The sequence below is a fragment of the Geotrypetes seraphini genome, chromosome 13, assembly GCF_902459505.1.
Source record: "Geotrypetes seraphini chromosome 13, aGeoSer1.1, whole genome shotgun sequence".
NCBI lineage: Eukaryota > Metazoa > Chordata > Amphibia > Gymnophiona > Dermophiidae > Geotrypetes > Geotrypetes seraphini.
In genome coordinates, this window is record NC_047096.1 from 18,468,120 (window position 1) to 18,484,208 (window position 16,089).

The following is a 16,089-nucleotide window of genomic DNA, read 5'->3' on the forward strand; positions in this document are numbered from 1 at the left end:
GCTGGACTGCAAGAGTTGTAATACACTTCACAGTAAGCAGGCCTGCACGGTCTACTATTTACTTAGTTATACGAGCCCTTCTCTCACGCGGAGTTTCTGCATATATAGTAGACCCTCGGGGGTTCCTGTTAGTCCTAAGGTAAGGGTTCGGGGATGAACTAAACAGTCCAAATATGCTAATATTTGGATTATTTAGTTCATTCATGAACCCTTACCTTAGGACTAACAGGGACTCCTGAGGGTCTACAGCAGGTAACAAATCACACAAACCCAATAACCAGTAGAAATGAAATACCCCCCCCCCCCGAAACGATCCCCAACCCCAAATCCCCAAATAGAAATAAACCAGCAGGCACACTCGTCAATGAGCTGTACTCTAATACTCTCCGACAAACAACGATCAAAGACTGCCATCCCCCCAGACAAGAAAAACCATCAGCCCCCTCCAATAGGACATTGGACCCCCCTCCTTATATCCATACCCCCTAATTGAACTAAACTGAATGGGAAAAACACTTTTTTTTTTTTGTTTGTTTTTCAAAGCTTTATTAAGAAAATGAAATACAAAGAAATATACCACAATCTGGATACAAAAACAACCAGAAACTAACCAAAACACAAGATAAAAGGGTCTACGCGTGGTGTCTGCGCGGAGACAAAAGACACTCACCAAAAATCCAAGGGAAACCCCTCCCCAACTTTTTATAGCAGCTTAGTATAAGGACCCCTTAGGTTGCTCACAAGTTGCTCAAGGAGAAACATAGGGCTCCTTTTATAAACCGTGGTAGAGGTTTCTACCATGGGTTGGTGAGGTAAATGCTCCGACACTCATTAAGAATTCACCCACCCTTTTACAAAACCGCGATAGCGTTTTTTAGTGCAGGCCAGCGCACTTAATGCTCTCTGCTGCTCCTGAAACTCATAGAGTTCCTATGAGCGTCAAGAACAGCATAGAGTATTCAGCACGCCAGCCTGCGCTGAAAATCTCTAGTGTGGTTTTGTAAAAAGGGGGGCGGGGGGTGTCTATGAGTGTCGGAGCATTTACCTCTTCAGCCCGCAGTATAACCCTCTAGAGTAGCTTTGTAAAAGCCAGCGATACTTGGTATTAATTTAAAAAACGCTTTCTATAGAAGGATTGGAAGAAAGGGGGCAGAGGGGAGATATGATAGAAATATTTAAATATTTCCATGGCATAAATGCAAAGGTGAGCGTTTCAACCGAGAGGAAATGTGGCAATGAGGGGGCTTTTTGTGATACTTTGGGGGAGAGGGGAGGGGGGTCTCACTTGTCCGTACTTTAATTTGCTTGTATCCAGTTTGTTCTTGATTTTCATATTATAACACTTTGTAAATATAAAATAAATAAATAATTTCAGAGATTTATCTGGGCTCCAGACAGACTGACAGACATTTTCAACCCCTAAAGTATACTTTAATCATTTTCTTTCCTACACCTTTTGGGTTGGAAAGAATAGGAATGCAAGAGAAAGGAGAAATGAAAACAGAAGAGGGATAATGGAGAAAAATGAAAGAGAAAGGAGAAATGAAAACAGAAGAGGGATAATGGAGAAAAATGAAAGAGAAAGGAGAAATGAAAACAGAAGAGGGATAATGGAGAAAAATGAGAATGATGGAGAGAGAAATAAGGAAGAAAGGCAAGTTACAAAGAAGAGGGGACATGTGTAGAAGATGGCATGGAAAGGAGAAGCTGGAAAGGAAGTGAAGAGATGACAGATAAGGAAAATAGAGGAGAGTACAAGAAAGTTGTAACGAGGAAAGATGCTCAAATAGAATAAATTCTCTCTCAGTCCTCCCCTGTGTGCTAGAGCTTTCTGGGGACAACAGCGGAAAGCAGCTGGAGGAGAGACTGCTGAGATTAGCATAGCTCCTCCGTGCTGCAGAACGGGGTTGGGCTAGTGACCTTCCAGCAGAGGAATCACATGGTCCCCAACGTCACCAGTGCATCACTTCACTGATTTCATTCTCTTAACAGGTTTCCCAGGGAGACCTGTGCAGATAAGAGGAGCAGCACCCCGGGATCATCTATCAGAATGTGTCAACAGGCACAGACAGTTTCACATACCAAACATAGATCACGCTTGTTTATTAAATCAAACCGCATAAGAAGAGAAATGCTTCCAACAGACCAGGAAACCCTAGCAACTGTTCATCTTTACTCTCTAGGGATTTTATCTTCTTGCAACCTCTTTATACAATTTGAGTATAATCTGATTTTGAGCACAGGAGTGTCAAGCCCTTGTCATGCACTGGAGACAGGGTTACGATGCCAATATAATTCTAGATTTGTAAGGGACCTTGTGGCATGTCATTTGTCTGAAGAGAGCGCAAACCAAACACCAAGAAGAAAAGACTGCAGACTCTCACAAAAAGTAGAGGTGGACCAAGGATATTAAAAAAAAAAAAACAAAAAAAAAAAAACCCGCCAAAATATCCTACTTGCCTTTATCAATCATCCACTTCCATATACATAAGGCTGAGAGGAAAAGGGGTGTCAGGTCAAAATCGCGCCACGACAAAGGCGCGCGCAGACAATTGAGCGCAGTGTGGAGGTGCGCGCCGCAGAAAATTACACTTTTTACAGCTCCGACGGGGGGGGGTGTGTGTGGGGGGGGAACTACTTAATAGACATCGCGCAGCGTTGTGGGGGTGTTGTGGGGGGGTTGTAACCCCCCACATTTTACTGAAAACTTCACTTTTTCCCTGTTTTTAGGGAAAAAGTTAAGTTTACAGTAAAATGTGGAGGGTTACAACCCCCCAAACCCCCCACAACGCTGGTGCGATCTCTATTAAGTAAACTGGGGGGGGGGCTCCCCAACAAAACCCCCCGTCGAAGCCCCTAAAAACTGTAATTTTCTTCGGTGCGCACCTCCGTCTTGCGCTCAGTTGTCGGCGCGCGCCTTTGTCTTTCGCGGGGTTGTCTATGAACCAGGAAAAGGAACAGTACTTACTAAACAGACACTCTGCTGTTAAACTGGAGGAAAAGAAAAAATAGATTCGGAACCCCATCAGGGGAAGTTACCCTCTTACTTGAAAGGGTAAATTAACGTCACAGGCAAAAAAAAAAAAAAACACCAAACAAAAAACTATAGCATGTATCCTAAACTTAACACAATGCGCTTTCAAATGTAAAAATGTTCATAATCAATTAATTTCACAAACTTAGCAATATTAGGGTTACCAGATTTCCTCTTTAAAAAAAGAGGACACCTGGCCCCATCCCATTCATGCGGGCATGTAAATGTTAGGAGTGTTTAGTAACGGGTTGCACGAGTATTTTATAATGCAACCCGGGTTTTATAATAGGACAGGCTCCTATGCACTGGAATTCTATAATGAAATCTAGGTTGCCTTATAGGAAAGGATCTCGCCACATGCCCTTGAGGCACCTATATGAAAGAGCCCAGTTATAGAATTTCCCCCTTGGTGGCCAGTGGACTATGATCTCAATCAGTCATAGTAACTCCTCTCCTACTATACAGAGCTTTATTTTGTAAGTTCATTTCTTTAATAAAGCGCATTCCAGTTTAATTCTAACTGCTGTACTTCTAAGACATGGTCAGTGGTCTTTCTTAAATACCGGTACTACTACGAATCCGCAGTTCCACAGATTTGGTTATTTGCAATTTGCAATTTTTTATTTTTTATTTTTTAATACAAACAACCTATCTTCATTTTTTTTTTTTGCCTATTTTAAGCTGTCCAAGCCTCTCCGGAACCTTACCTGGTGGTCTAGCGGTGAAGCGGGGCAGGAGCGATCTTCCTATGCTCCTGCCCCATGCAGAGCTGTCATCAAAATGGCTGCTGGGAGTTCCAATATTACAACGGGAACTTCCAGCAGCCATTCTAATGATGGCTTTGCACAGGGCAGGAGCATAGGAAGATCGCTCCTGCCCCGCTTCACCGCTAGACCACCAGGTAAGGTTCCGGGGATGCAGGAGGGAGACGGGGGTGGGTCAGAGCCGGCTGAGAAGTTATTCGCGATTTTTCACACTTCGCGGTCCGGCTCTGCACCTAACCCCCACGAATATTTATATTTATCACTTATATAGTGCTGAAAAGCGTTCACAGCACTGTACATTTTGACATTTAATAGATGTTCCCTGCTCAGAAGAGCTTACAATCTAACTTGGACAGAATGACATGATATATAGGGTTAGGGATGCAGAACCTAAGATGAGAGGAGTTAGGAGTTCAAAGCACTCTTGAAGAGGTGGGCTTTTAACTGAGCCTTGAACACTGGCAGATACGGAAGAGAAGAGTGGGACTTGGGCGCGATTGAATGTGATGATCGTAAGGTTGCCAAACAGGTTGAAAAGGTGAAGGTGAAAGCTAGGATGCATAGGAAGAGGTATGGCCAGTAGTAAAAAGGAGGTATTGATGCCCCTGTATAAGACTCTGGTGAGACCTCATTTAGAATATTGTATACAATTCTGGAGACCGCACCTTCATAAAGATATAAAAAAGGATGGAGTTGGTCCAGAGGAAGGCTACTAAAATGGTGAATGGTCTTCATCATAAGGCGTATGGGGATAGATTTAAAGATATCAATCTGTATACTTTGGAGGAAAGGCGGGAAAGGGGAGATATGACAGAGACATTTAAATACCTAAGTGGCATGAATCAAGTCTTTCATTTGAAAGGAAGCTCTGGAATGAGAGGGCATAGGATGAAGTTAAGAGGCGATAGGCTCCGGAGTAATCTAAGAAAATACTTTACAGAAAGGGTGGTTGATGCACGGAACAGTCTCCCAGAAGAGGTGGTGGAGACAGAGACTGTGTCTGAATTCAAAAGGGCCTGGGATAGGCACGTGGGATCTTGGAGAAAGAGATAATGGTTACTGCGGAGGGGCAGACTGGAGGGGCCATTTGGCCTTTATCTGCCATCATGTTTCTAGATTGAAAGGTGGCAAAAAGGGTTTCGATTTGGGTATCTAGTTCTAAGAGGCCTCCTCAAATTCCTGATATCTGGCACATCTGGTAGGAATCCTTTTCATTTTTTCAGGGGTCTTTGCAGATTTAATGAAACTCTGATGTGTGATTGCCCAACTCTACATACCTCCCTTTGTGGACCTTGGTAAATTTCTTGACACCTTTGCTCTTCAAATCCTGCAGAGAGAATCTCAAGTCTTCTCCCTGAATCTCAGCCCTCTCCCTGAAACTGCCTCATTCTGTTCCGTGGACTCTGGATAGAAACTTTCTGGCAGAGATAGGAAGAGATTGCCCTGCAATATAAAATGCGTCACTGAGTAAGGTTCACGGGAAGCTGCAGAGGCTTTCCTGCCCAGTTAAACCCTATTGAATATTGACCCCTCTGAAACTTCTTCTAAAACCAAAACATTAGCAGCTGGCACAATAATCTTGATATCATCAGTCATGTTCCACTAATAAGATATTTAAAAGCCTGAAGGAGAGAGGTAAACCCGCATGAAACTCCAAATAGTAGACGTGATTCTCTCCTCCCTACAAGCACCTTTCACAAACTACCTGTCTTAATAGGATTGAAATCATGTTTCTACAGAAACACCTATGCCCAGTATAGCTAAACGCTCTAACAGAACCGAGTGATCTGTGACATCAAAGATGAAGACGATATCGAGGAATAGTAGCATGACAACAAATCCATGTATTATATCCATCTGTCTATGCAACCAGTCAAACACTGAGACCATAAACAGTTCAGTACAATGCTCTTTCCAGAAACATGATGGCAGATAAAGGCCAAATAGCCCATTCAATCTGCCCATCCACAGCACCCATCTCCTCCTCTCCTTAAGAGATCCCACGCGCCTATCCCAGGCTTTCTTGAATTCAGACAGTCTCTGTCTCCACCACCTCTACCGGGAGACTATTCCATGCATCTACCACCCTTTCTGTAAATACGTATTTCCTTAGATTACTCCTGAGCCTTTCACCGCTTAACTTTATCCCATTCCCTCTCATTCTGGAGCTTCCTTTCAAAATGAAAGACTCGCCTCATGCGCTCTTATGCCACAGAAATATTTAAACATATCCATCATATTTCTCCTCTCCTGCCTTTCGTCCAAATTAGAATCATGAGCCCACAGTTGCACTGGGACCAATCTAGACCTGGTTCAGCCCATCCCTCATAACAAGGAGGATAAGACAGGTGAAATATGCCGAGTATGAGCTCTCAAAATTTCCACAGCCCTAACCCTGTTTCAGCACCACACTGCAGTCTCTTCTGGAATACAGGCAGAGAGAAAGATGAATGAATGTTGGCAACTGCTCAAAGATTTTTTTTTTTTATTATTTTATATCCAGCAACTCACTACTGTACAAGCATCACTTAATCATATTCTCACTGCAAATTTTTATAGTGATGCAGCCGGGTTGCAGCAGATCAATAGAGAGATTAAAGCAGCTGTCCATATGAAGCTTCACAGAGCTACAAAAAGAACCAACAGGGGCAAGTAAGAGAGAAAGTGAGATTACCAGCAGATTAGGACCTCTTGGCCCACCCAATCTACCCAGTTGCTTGCCGTGTCACCAATCTCTAATCAGCTACCTCCCTTGCCCCTACCACGTGCATGTGTACCCACTGAACATCTTTAACTAGTATGTCAGATATCCTTTGGCTGTCTCTGCTGAGATCCCATTGGATGCAGAGTCATGTGGTCCTTAGTAGTATTGACCAATGTACCCTGCAGTCAGTTTTGCAAGGGAAAGCAATTGTAGACCACCGATAGGGATGTCTGGTGTTTTCTGATCCACCTCTACAACTAGTGCACCTCAGCATTCACTTCAAACACCTGTAGACTGTAGCTATTAAGTGGAGCTGTGCATTTAACCAGCTCATTTTACAGGATCTGATGGCTTGGGTACCTTTTGATGGCATTCTGCTGCCATCACCGTTGATCAGAGCCAAAATTGACAATTCAAGCTTCAGTGGGATGGGTACACGTGCACGTGGTAGGGGCAAAGGAGGTAGCTGATTGGAGACTGGTGACACGGCAAGCAACTGGGTAGATTGGGTGGGCCAAGAGGTCCTAATCTGCTGGTACTCACTATACTAGTTAAAGATGTTCAGTAAATATGCCTCCCCCTTCAGGAATTCAGAATTTCCCCTTCCTACTCTCTTCTTGGTCCTCATCTTCTCTTCCATCTACCATCTCCCCTTCCCTTCCATTCCGTCCCCCCCATGTCCACTATCTCCCCTCCCCCCAACAAATCCACAATATCTCCTTACTTTCCTATGTTCAGCACATCCCCCTTCTCCTCAAATGTCCACCATCTGTCCCATTTTCCTTCTGCCCACCACCACAACCATCATCATGTTCTCTTCCTCCACCAGTTCTGCCCCCTCTGATACAAACTTCCTGTTGGAGGGGAGAGGATGTGGTAGGCTTTGGATATGTGTGGGTGCTCAAAAGGTCAACCACTGTGCTGATAGTGGCTTTCAAGCTGCTCTGCCGCTGTCTTGCCGCCATCACCCAAACTCTGCAGCCCTAGTTCAGTTAATGATTGAATTTCACTTGGTGGCCACAGGTTCATATTGCTATGCAATTCCAGTGGTTCCCAAAATATTCACCTCTCAGCCAGTTAATTTTTCAACATATCCACAATGAATATGTACGAGATAGAGCTGCATACTAGAGAATGACACTGGGTCAAATTTTTCCCTGTCCCCACAGGAACTCAATTTCCCCCTCCCTGTGAGTTTTGTTGCTGTCCCTGCCTCATTCCTGTAAGCTCTGCCTTAACCGCACAAGCCTCGAACACATGATTTTAAAGTGTTTGAGGCTTGTGCAGATGAGGACGGAGCTTAGGCACTGGTGGAATGAGGCATTATGACATCACAATTGGAGCTCTAGAATGTTGCTACTTATGATGTTAAAGTGTTTGAGGCTTGTGCAGATGAGGACGGAACTTAGGCATTGGTGGAATGAGGCATTATGACATCACAATCTTGAGCTCTAGAATGTTGCTACTTATGATTTTAAAGTGTTTGAGGCTCATGCAGATGAGGACAGAGCGATATGATAGAGACATTTAAATACTTTTTCAAAGATAGAGAAGCTCTAGAATTAGAGGACACGAAATGAAACTCTAAATATCATACCATACCATACATATTCTTCTATACCGCAGGTTTCGGCAAGGATTCAGTGCAGTTTACAATAAAATTTCTAAATAGTGAACATGAACAATGAGATACAGATTAGGGTATAAAGTCTCTACTTTCAATTTATTGGTTCAAAGAGAAGAAATGAGGCTTCAGCATTTTAAAGCTGACATACGTGTTCAGTTGACGCAGGTGCTGAGGTAGGCCATTCCAAACTTCGGACCCTTGGAATGAGAAGGTAATTTCTTTCGGAGCATACGCAGAGGTGAAGGGAAGATCCGTTTAAAGCACAATTTGAAGAGAGGAGGGAACCTGCAGGTACAACTTTAGCCCCATTGCCGGGCAGACCAGATGGACCAAGCTGCTCTTTATCACCATCTGTTACTATACAACAGTCATAACATCCCAGCACTACCCCTCCCAGAACAATCCTGTAAAAATGTATAATTGGATGCCATACTTTTAAATACTTTGTTTTCTAACACCTATATAATACCATACAAATGAGGCAACTTCCCAAGAGTCATGTACTCAGATAATTATCTCTTTAAAAACTACCCATCTTGCCTGTAGGTAAAACGTGTGCACTCATGGTTCTTTGAGTTTTGTGTTGCTCTCAAGGCCTATTGTTCGGCTTCAGCTTACACCCCCCCCCTAAAGTAGCTAGCCCAGGCAATGGCCTGATCTGCTTAACGCAGGGGTGTCCAATGTCGGTCCTCGAGGGCCACAATCCAGTCGGGTTTTCAGGATTTCCCCAATGAATATGCATGAGATCTATGTGCATGCACTGCTTTCAATGCATATTCATTGGGGAAATCCTGAAAACCTGACTGGATTGCGGCCCTCGAGGACCGACATTGGACATCCCTGGCTTAACGGTTAAGCTTTGTCAACACAAAACCAGAACAAAATGAAAAATGTGTTGGGATATTTTTTCCTGTTCCCATTAAAGATTACCCAAATAAAACACCCAGATCATAACACAATCATCGTATATCTCAGTGGTTCCCAAACCCTGTCCTGGGGGACCCCCAGCCAGTCGGGTTTTCAAGATATCCCTAATGAATATGCATGAGAGAGATTTGCATATAATGGAAGCGACAGGTATGCAAATCTCTCTCATGCATATTCATTAGGGATATCTTGAAAACCCGACTGGCTGGAGGTCCCCCAGGACAGGGTTTGGGAACCACTGAGATATCTGATGGTCATTCTAAATTTTACTTTCAACATGTATGGATGGATGGATTATGCCACCGTGTTGGCTACTGACCCCTTTAAACACACACAGTGAGGAATCCTCCCTGTGATGTTTCAAGGCAGAGTACAGGAGTGGTTTGCCATTGTCTTCTCCTGTGCAATGTGTGGCTCCACTATGTCACTGCTGCCCAACATAGGGCTCTGCAGCCTATGGCGCCTGGTATTCCCAAGTGGTCTCCCATCCAGGTACTAGCCAGGCCTGAACCTGCTTAGCTTCCAATAGTAAGAGTGAGGCTACCCAGGGCAGCCAGGCTCCCGGCTGTAGGCCTCCAACATGTATATGGCAGTGTAAACTGAACAGCTATAGAGAAGTCTAACAAGGTAACAGTGATGTCACCACAAAGACAAGTGTACCGCCAGGGATTCATCTGAACCTATTATGAAAAACTTATCTCATCTCTTCCAGGAGCTAAGAGCTAGGCCCCCCCCCCCCTTTTCTGAGACTCATTGCCTGGTCACCACCTCCCCAAACTTATCACAAGCTCAGAAGACCCCTCTCTCATAGCTCCAAAACTGAAAACAGAAAGAATGTTCCAAGATTCAGATAGGATTATTAGCAGTATCACTAAAACGACAAGAATTAATAATTAATTTAAAACATTTCTATACCACTTCTGTGACCAAAGAATAATCGTAGTAGCTCATGGCCATAAAATTAGAGAGATTAAAGTAACACATGGAAAGCCATGCTCCTCCAGCCACCCACCAGTCCCTCTACTCTCCAAACCACTGACCCTCCAATGAGATGCTTCACTCATGGCTGCTGCAGGGCAGGGGAAATGGCAAAGGCTGACAGAACAGGGAGGAGAGGGGGAGAGATGGAGGTGACCACTGTCAGTGCTGCCGCTTTGGGTGGGGGTGAGGCAGTAGGCGGATGAATCAGTGTGAAACATTTGTCAGAGTTTTGTTGCTTGGGCTATTTTGGGATTCCACACTTAGCTGATGTGTTAATCAATTAACAATCTTTTCTCCTCTTTTACAGACTGGTGGGGTTATCCTCAAAGCTTTTGGTTCCTGCATCTGTTGTGGTCAGCAGTGTGAAGTGAGCAGAGAAGCCCATCTACTGGTACATCTATCTGTCTATATTTTATTTATCTGGATACACACACATTCATAAACGCATCTGCTCATATATACAATGAAGAAGTCGTGAGGACAAGATGTCAACAGATCAGCCGTGAATGTATAGTTCAGAAAATACTTTATTGATGAATACGTCAATATAGCTCAAAGACTCGACACTGGCAGTGTTTCGTTTTTTTTACCTGACACACTAGTTTCTCTGCCACTGTTACCAGACTCTCACAGCATCTCTCCCCGAGTGCGTGCTTGCACGGTGCCACAGTCAAGACAGACTCTTGATAAAGGCACAGGCGCTGAAACACTGCCAGTGTCAAGTCTTTGAGCTATATTGACATAATCATCAATAAAAGTATTTTCTGAACTATACATTCCCGGCTGATCTGTTGACATCTTGTCCTTACGACTTCTTCATTGTGTGTTTTCATCTCGTCGTTAAGGCCTGTTCTTGGCTTCCGATTCAGTGTCTTGCTCATATATATTCACATTCATGCAGAGCTACACACACACACACACATACATCGACTCAACAATGAAGACACACACAAAGACATACCTAGTGATATATGCACCTAAAGAGCCACACACACACACACCACAATATACAGAGAACACAGTCAGCAACACCCAGCCACAGATGTGTGTGTAAGCACACACTCAGACATGCATACACAGCCTAAAACACACATAGATGCAAATATTGCACAAGTCATGCATGCACACATACAAGGTGCAGAGAGACAAACATACTACACACATTTAGCAACACAGGTACACACGCATACATACAAAGCCATGCACATGAATGCAAGACTCAGCATGCACACACATTTGCCCATCAACACAGAGAAATACAGAGGCGTAAGAAAATATTTATATACGTCTCAATGATTCCCACCTCCAATGCTGCCTCGTCGGTGCTGCTCTTACTTATCTCCCAGTGTCCTAGCACAATGGGGCTAAACACCAAAACACTCCAGTCCTGGAGAGTTTGACAACAATTGCTGAATACTCAGAGCCCAGGGGAGAGATTGCTGTTTCAATTCATATGCAGAGTTGAGGAATCACTCTATTCCTAAGAGCTATATCCAGAGCAAAAGGGACTTCAGACAAAGCATACAGATTCCTCTTCTCAGCTGAACAACCAGGACCCTTTAAAATACCCTCACAGCCAGCCAGACCGCAGGTGGTTGCTACCCTGTATTTATTTGCTGTGCCCAGCAGCACATACCCAAAACTGCACACAGGATAACGTATACATGCTATTGGAAAGCACATGATTACACAGAGAGAGAAACACATATGCACCTATTTTTCAAACACACACAGTCTCCTCTGAAACTGTTCCATCCCCCATTTCCTGTTACATTGAAAATACCCACAGGGCAAGAGACACCCAAGTCTATTCATCATCAAGAAACTAAACTGTGAATTATGAAAGACAGCCAAACCTTTCAAATAATGGTCTGGCAGACAGTCATCTCTTCCAAATCTGTGTGTCCTGAGAGAAAGCCATTCCTTCTACAACTAATATGAACTAAGACAGCCAATTCACCAAAATCCATTGTGCCCCAAAAGACAGACAAGCTTTCTATCTAGAGAGACAGTTTTGAGGTGACAGCTAGTCCTTCTATAATCAGCCTCGACCACAAGAGGTCATCCGCTCAAACTCAGGGGAGGGAAGTTTCGTGGAGATGCCAGGAAGTACTTCTTCACGGAGAGAGTGATTGAGCATTGGAACAAGCTTCCAATGCAGGTGATAGAGGCACACAGCGTCCCAGACTTTAAGAATAAATGGGATACCTATGTAGGATCCCTACGAGGGTCAGCCAAAGGATAGGATCACTAGGGTATAGACTTGAAAAAGCGGGGCAGTAGAATGGCATTCTTACAAATCTACTTAAATGGGACATTAGACTTAAAAGGGAGGGTCGATGGTGTGGGCAGACTTGATGGGCTGTAGCCCTTTATCTGCCGTCATCTTTCTATGTTTCTATGTTTCTATGTTTCTATCTTGAGATAGTCAGCCCTTCCATACCCATGTGTTCTGAGACAGCCAACCCTTTTATTCTCAACTTTGCATGACCTAAAAACACTTGGCCTTCAAAACCCAACATATCTGAAGATGCAGGAAAACCTTTCATACTGAGAGAACCTTGAGAGAATAAATGGTCCATAACCAGTGTGACCTGAGAGACAACCAACTTTTGCCTACTCAAGTGTGTCCTGTAAGATGGTCAGATTTTTCACAACCAGCATGTCATGAGACAACCAATTCAAAGCCCATCATATCCTGAGAAACAACCAACTCTTCTCTACTTAGCATGTTCTGACAGTCAATCCTTTCATGTTCAGAGAGATAGAAATGCTTTTAATACTCAGTATTTCCTAAGACATTCAGTCTTCCCATACTCACCGTGTCATAAAATAGCTTATCTCAGAAACAGCCAATCCTTCGACTTAAATTGAAGTAACCAGCTCTTGTATAGCTAGTGATGCCAAACAGACAGCTAATGCTTCCATGCCCAGAGTAACATGAGAGAGAGAGCCTGTTCTTCATACTCAGCATATCCACGAGAATGTCAACCCTTCTATATTCAGCAAATGCTGAAAAAGACAGTCAATCTTGGCATGGCCAGGAAAAACCTACCATGTCGCAAGAGGCAACCAAACCCTTCATACTGGGGGAATCTTGAAAGTGAGTCAATGTTTACCTAACCAATGTGTCCCGACAGTCAACCCTTCCATAGCCTTCCTGTTCTGAGAGTCAACCAATTCATCAATCCCAGGCCAGCATGTTCTGAGAGACAGCCATTGTTTGATACCCGATACATCCCAAGGGGCTGTCAGTCCTGCCATGCTCAATATGCCCTGAAAGCCAGCTAAAGCTCCAATACCAAGCACACTCCTAGAACAAAATGTAACCAGCATGGTCTCCGATTCTGCTGCCTTGCATAAATATATTCATCTCTTACCGTGGAGAAGATATCGGCTATGCACCGAGACCAGCAGGCACCTTTCCAGTTTTCACACAGCAATTCTTGTCAACGTCCTTCACAGGGGAGGGGGTACGAGGGGGATGTGGTGCTGCGACTCCTGTGAGTTTGTCCCTCGCCTGCTTCCTACTGCAGCTACAAATAAAAGAGCAGCGACAGGACTGCGGGCAACAGCTTATCCTATGCCCCTCCTCCTATCTCCCCCTTTCCTATCCGCTCCCATTATTTCAACCGACACCTCTCCTCCTGCTTCCCTTCCTCTCTTCCTTTTCCAGCTTCACCCTCCCTTGCTCTTCAGCCTCCTATCAACTTCTTCTGGTTTCCATGACAACAGGGTAATGCTCATTGCATCCAGATTCTGCCAAGAGCATCTCATCCCCCCCCCATAACTACCCTGCTCCTAGCACAGGCACACAGCTCCCAGAATCCCCACTGCTGCCAGCATTTCTCCCTCAAAGCCTTTGAGAACAGAGGGGATCCCCCCAAACAATCATGCTTCAGCAATGATGGGTGTCAAGACGTGCATGGAGAAGTGCTTGCAGGAAACACTCTCACAAGATGCACCTCTGTCCTGCCCCCTGTTATTCCAGTAACTGGCATTAGCAGGTCTTCAATATTTGACACAATTACTGCAATCGTATGACCCTGCTTGGACATTATAGACTTTGCAGCAGACTATTAGCAGTGCTCGATTATCTTTAGATTAATCACAACAAGGCCAAAATCATTTTGGGAGTTTTGCACCTAGAGAAGGGGTAGGGGTAGGGTCCTCGAGAGCCGTATTCCAGTCGGGTTTTCCCCAATGAATATGCATCGAAAACAGTGCATGCAAATAGATCTCATGCATATTCATTGGAGAAATCCTGAAAACCCGACTGGAATACGGCTCTTGAGGACAGAGTTCCTTACCCCTGACCTAGAGTATGAATGTGCTGTTGGAACTCTGAAATCATTATTTGCAATTTTGTAAGCTGATAAAAGGCCCCCCCTCCCCCTATTCAGCCCACAGAGGTTAGAGTTTTTTTTAAATGTTGCCTTCTGGATATTCTACTCTGGTATTCAGATAGAAAATAGACATAGACGGCAGATAAGGGCCACGGCCCATCTAATCTGCCCACCCCAATGACCCTCCCCTACCTTTCTCTGAATAGATCCCACGTGTCTATCCCATTTGGCCTTAAAATCAGGCACGCTGCTGGCCTCAATAACCTGAAGTGGAAGACTATTCCAGCAATCAACCACCCTTTCAGTGAAAAAGAATTTCCTGGTGTCCCCGTGCAGTTTCCAGCCCCTGATTTTCCACAGATGCCCCCTTGTTGCCACGGGACCCTTGAAAAAGAAGATATCTTCTTCCACCTCGATGCGGCCCGTGAGATACTTGAATGTCTCGATCATGTCACCCCTCTCTCTGCGTTCCTCGAGTGAGTACAGCTGCAACTTATCCAGCCGTTCCTCGTATGGGAGATCCTGTCTGAATACCAGAGCTGAATATCCGGGCATAACTTGCTGTCCTAACTTGATCTGGTGAGTGGATTGAATTTGCTGCTAATCAGGTAAATGGCATCTCTGCTGAAGATCCACCCCCACAGACAGTCTGTCCGGATTTTTTTTTTTTCCAACATGATCCTGATAATGCCACTGAATATCCAGGTATGGATCCGGTGAATGAGATTCATCCAGATCGGATCTATCCTGCTAAAACCCACTGCATATCAACCCCTTTGGTGTTTTGAAAAAGGTGTTTGGGTGTTGATGTTTTACACATCTCCCTCCAAATCTGCGGGTTTAGGACGCGACTTTCTAAACCCTGACCCATCCCTGCCTCTGGTCCCTCTCCACACCTTACCTGATGGTCTAGCAATGAAGTGGGGCCGGAGAGATCTTCCTATACTCCTGCCCCGTGCAAAGCCGTCAACAAAAATGGCTGCCGTGAGTTCCCGTGGTCTCATGAGACTACAGCGGGAACTCACGGTAGCCATTTTTATTGATAGCTCTGCATGGGGGCAAGAGTGTAGGGGGATCTCTCCTGCCCCGTTTCTCTGCTAGATCACCAGGTAAGGTGTGGAGAGGTCCAGGAGGCAGGAGGGAGGTGGGGGGGGGGGGTCAGTGGTCCACCTTGGGTGCCATCTTGGTGGCGGCACTAGCACCCATCCTCTTCTCTGCCCCCACTGCCACGCTACCTCTTTCATTTTCCCCGGTGAGAGCAGCATCCTGAACTTGCTGTCCGCATCGGTGTCGGCTCTCTCTGACATCTCTTCTGGGACCCACACCTAGGATGCGACGTCAGAGGGAGAGAGCCAACATGACGCGGGCAGAAAGTTTGTGCTGCTGTTCACGCTGGGAAAATTGGAAAAGGGGGCATGCAGGGGGTGGAGAAGGGGCACCACTCACCCTCGCTATGCCACTGGTGGGGGTGGGTCAGAGTCGGCCCTAAAGTTATTCGAAGGCCAGCTCTGCCCCCAACACCCACAAATTTGGAGGGGGGAGTTTATATGTGTATTAGAGGGGTGATTTTTATGTTTTTATTGACTAGTTGGAGGCAGAATATCGAGCATGACTAACTCCAGGAGTGGGCAATCTTTATGCACAGAGGGCTGCAACATTATATAATGGTGGAATTGAAAATGCAAGAGCACCATAGATCTTCTGTG

General features: G+C 44.9%; 1 protein-coding gene across 3 annotated transcripts in view; it reads right to left on the bottom strand.

Annotated features, from left to right (window-relative positions):
* PACSIN1 (protein kinase C and casein kinase substrate in neurons 1) overlaps window positions 1-16,089 on the bottom strand; it is a 101,761-nt gene that overhangs the window by 49,297 nt on the left and 36,375 nt on the right. The window contains exon 2 of one of the 3 annotated variants that reach the window (XM_033919131.1): window positions 5,076-5,241. The exons of the other annotated variants lie outside the window; for them this stretch is intronic. The gene's annotated coding sequence lies outside the window, so the exon portion shown is untranslated. The remainder of the gene's footprint in view (window positions 1-5,075; window positions 5,242-16,089) is intronic. 3 annotated transcript variants of the gene reach the window in all.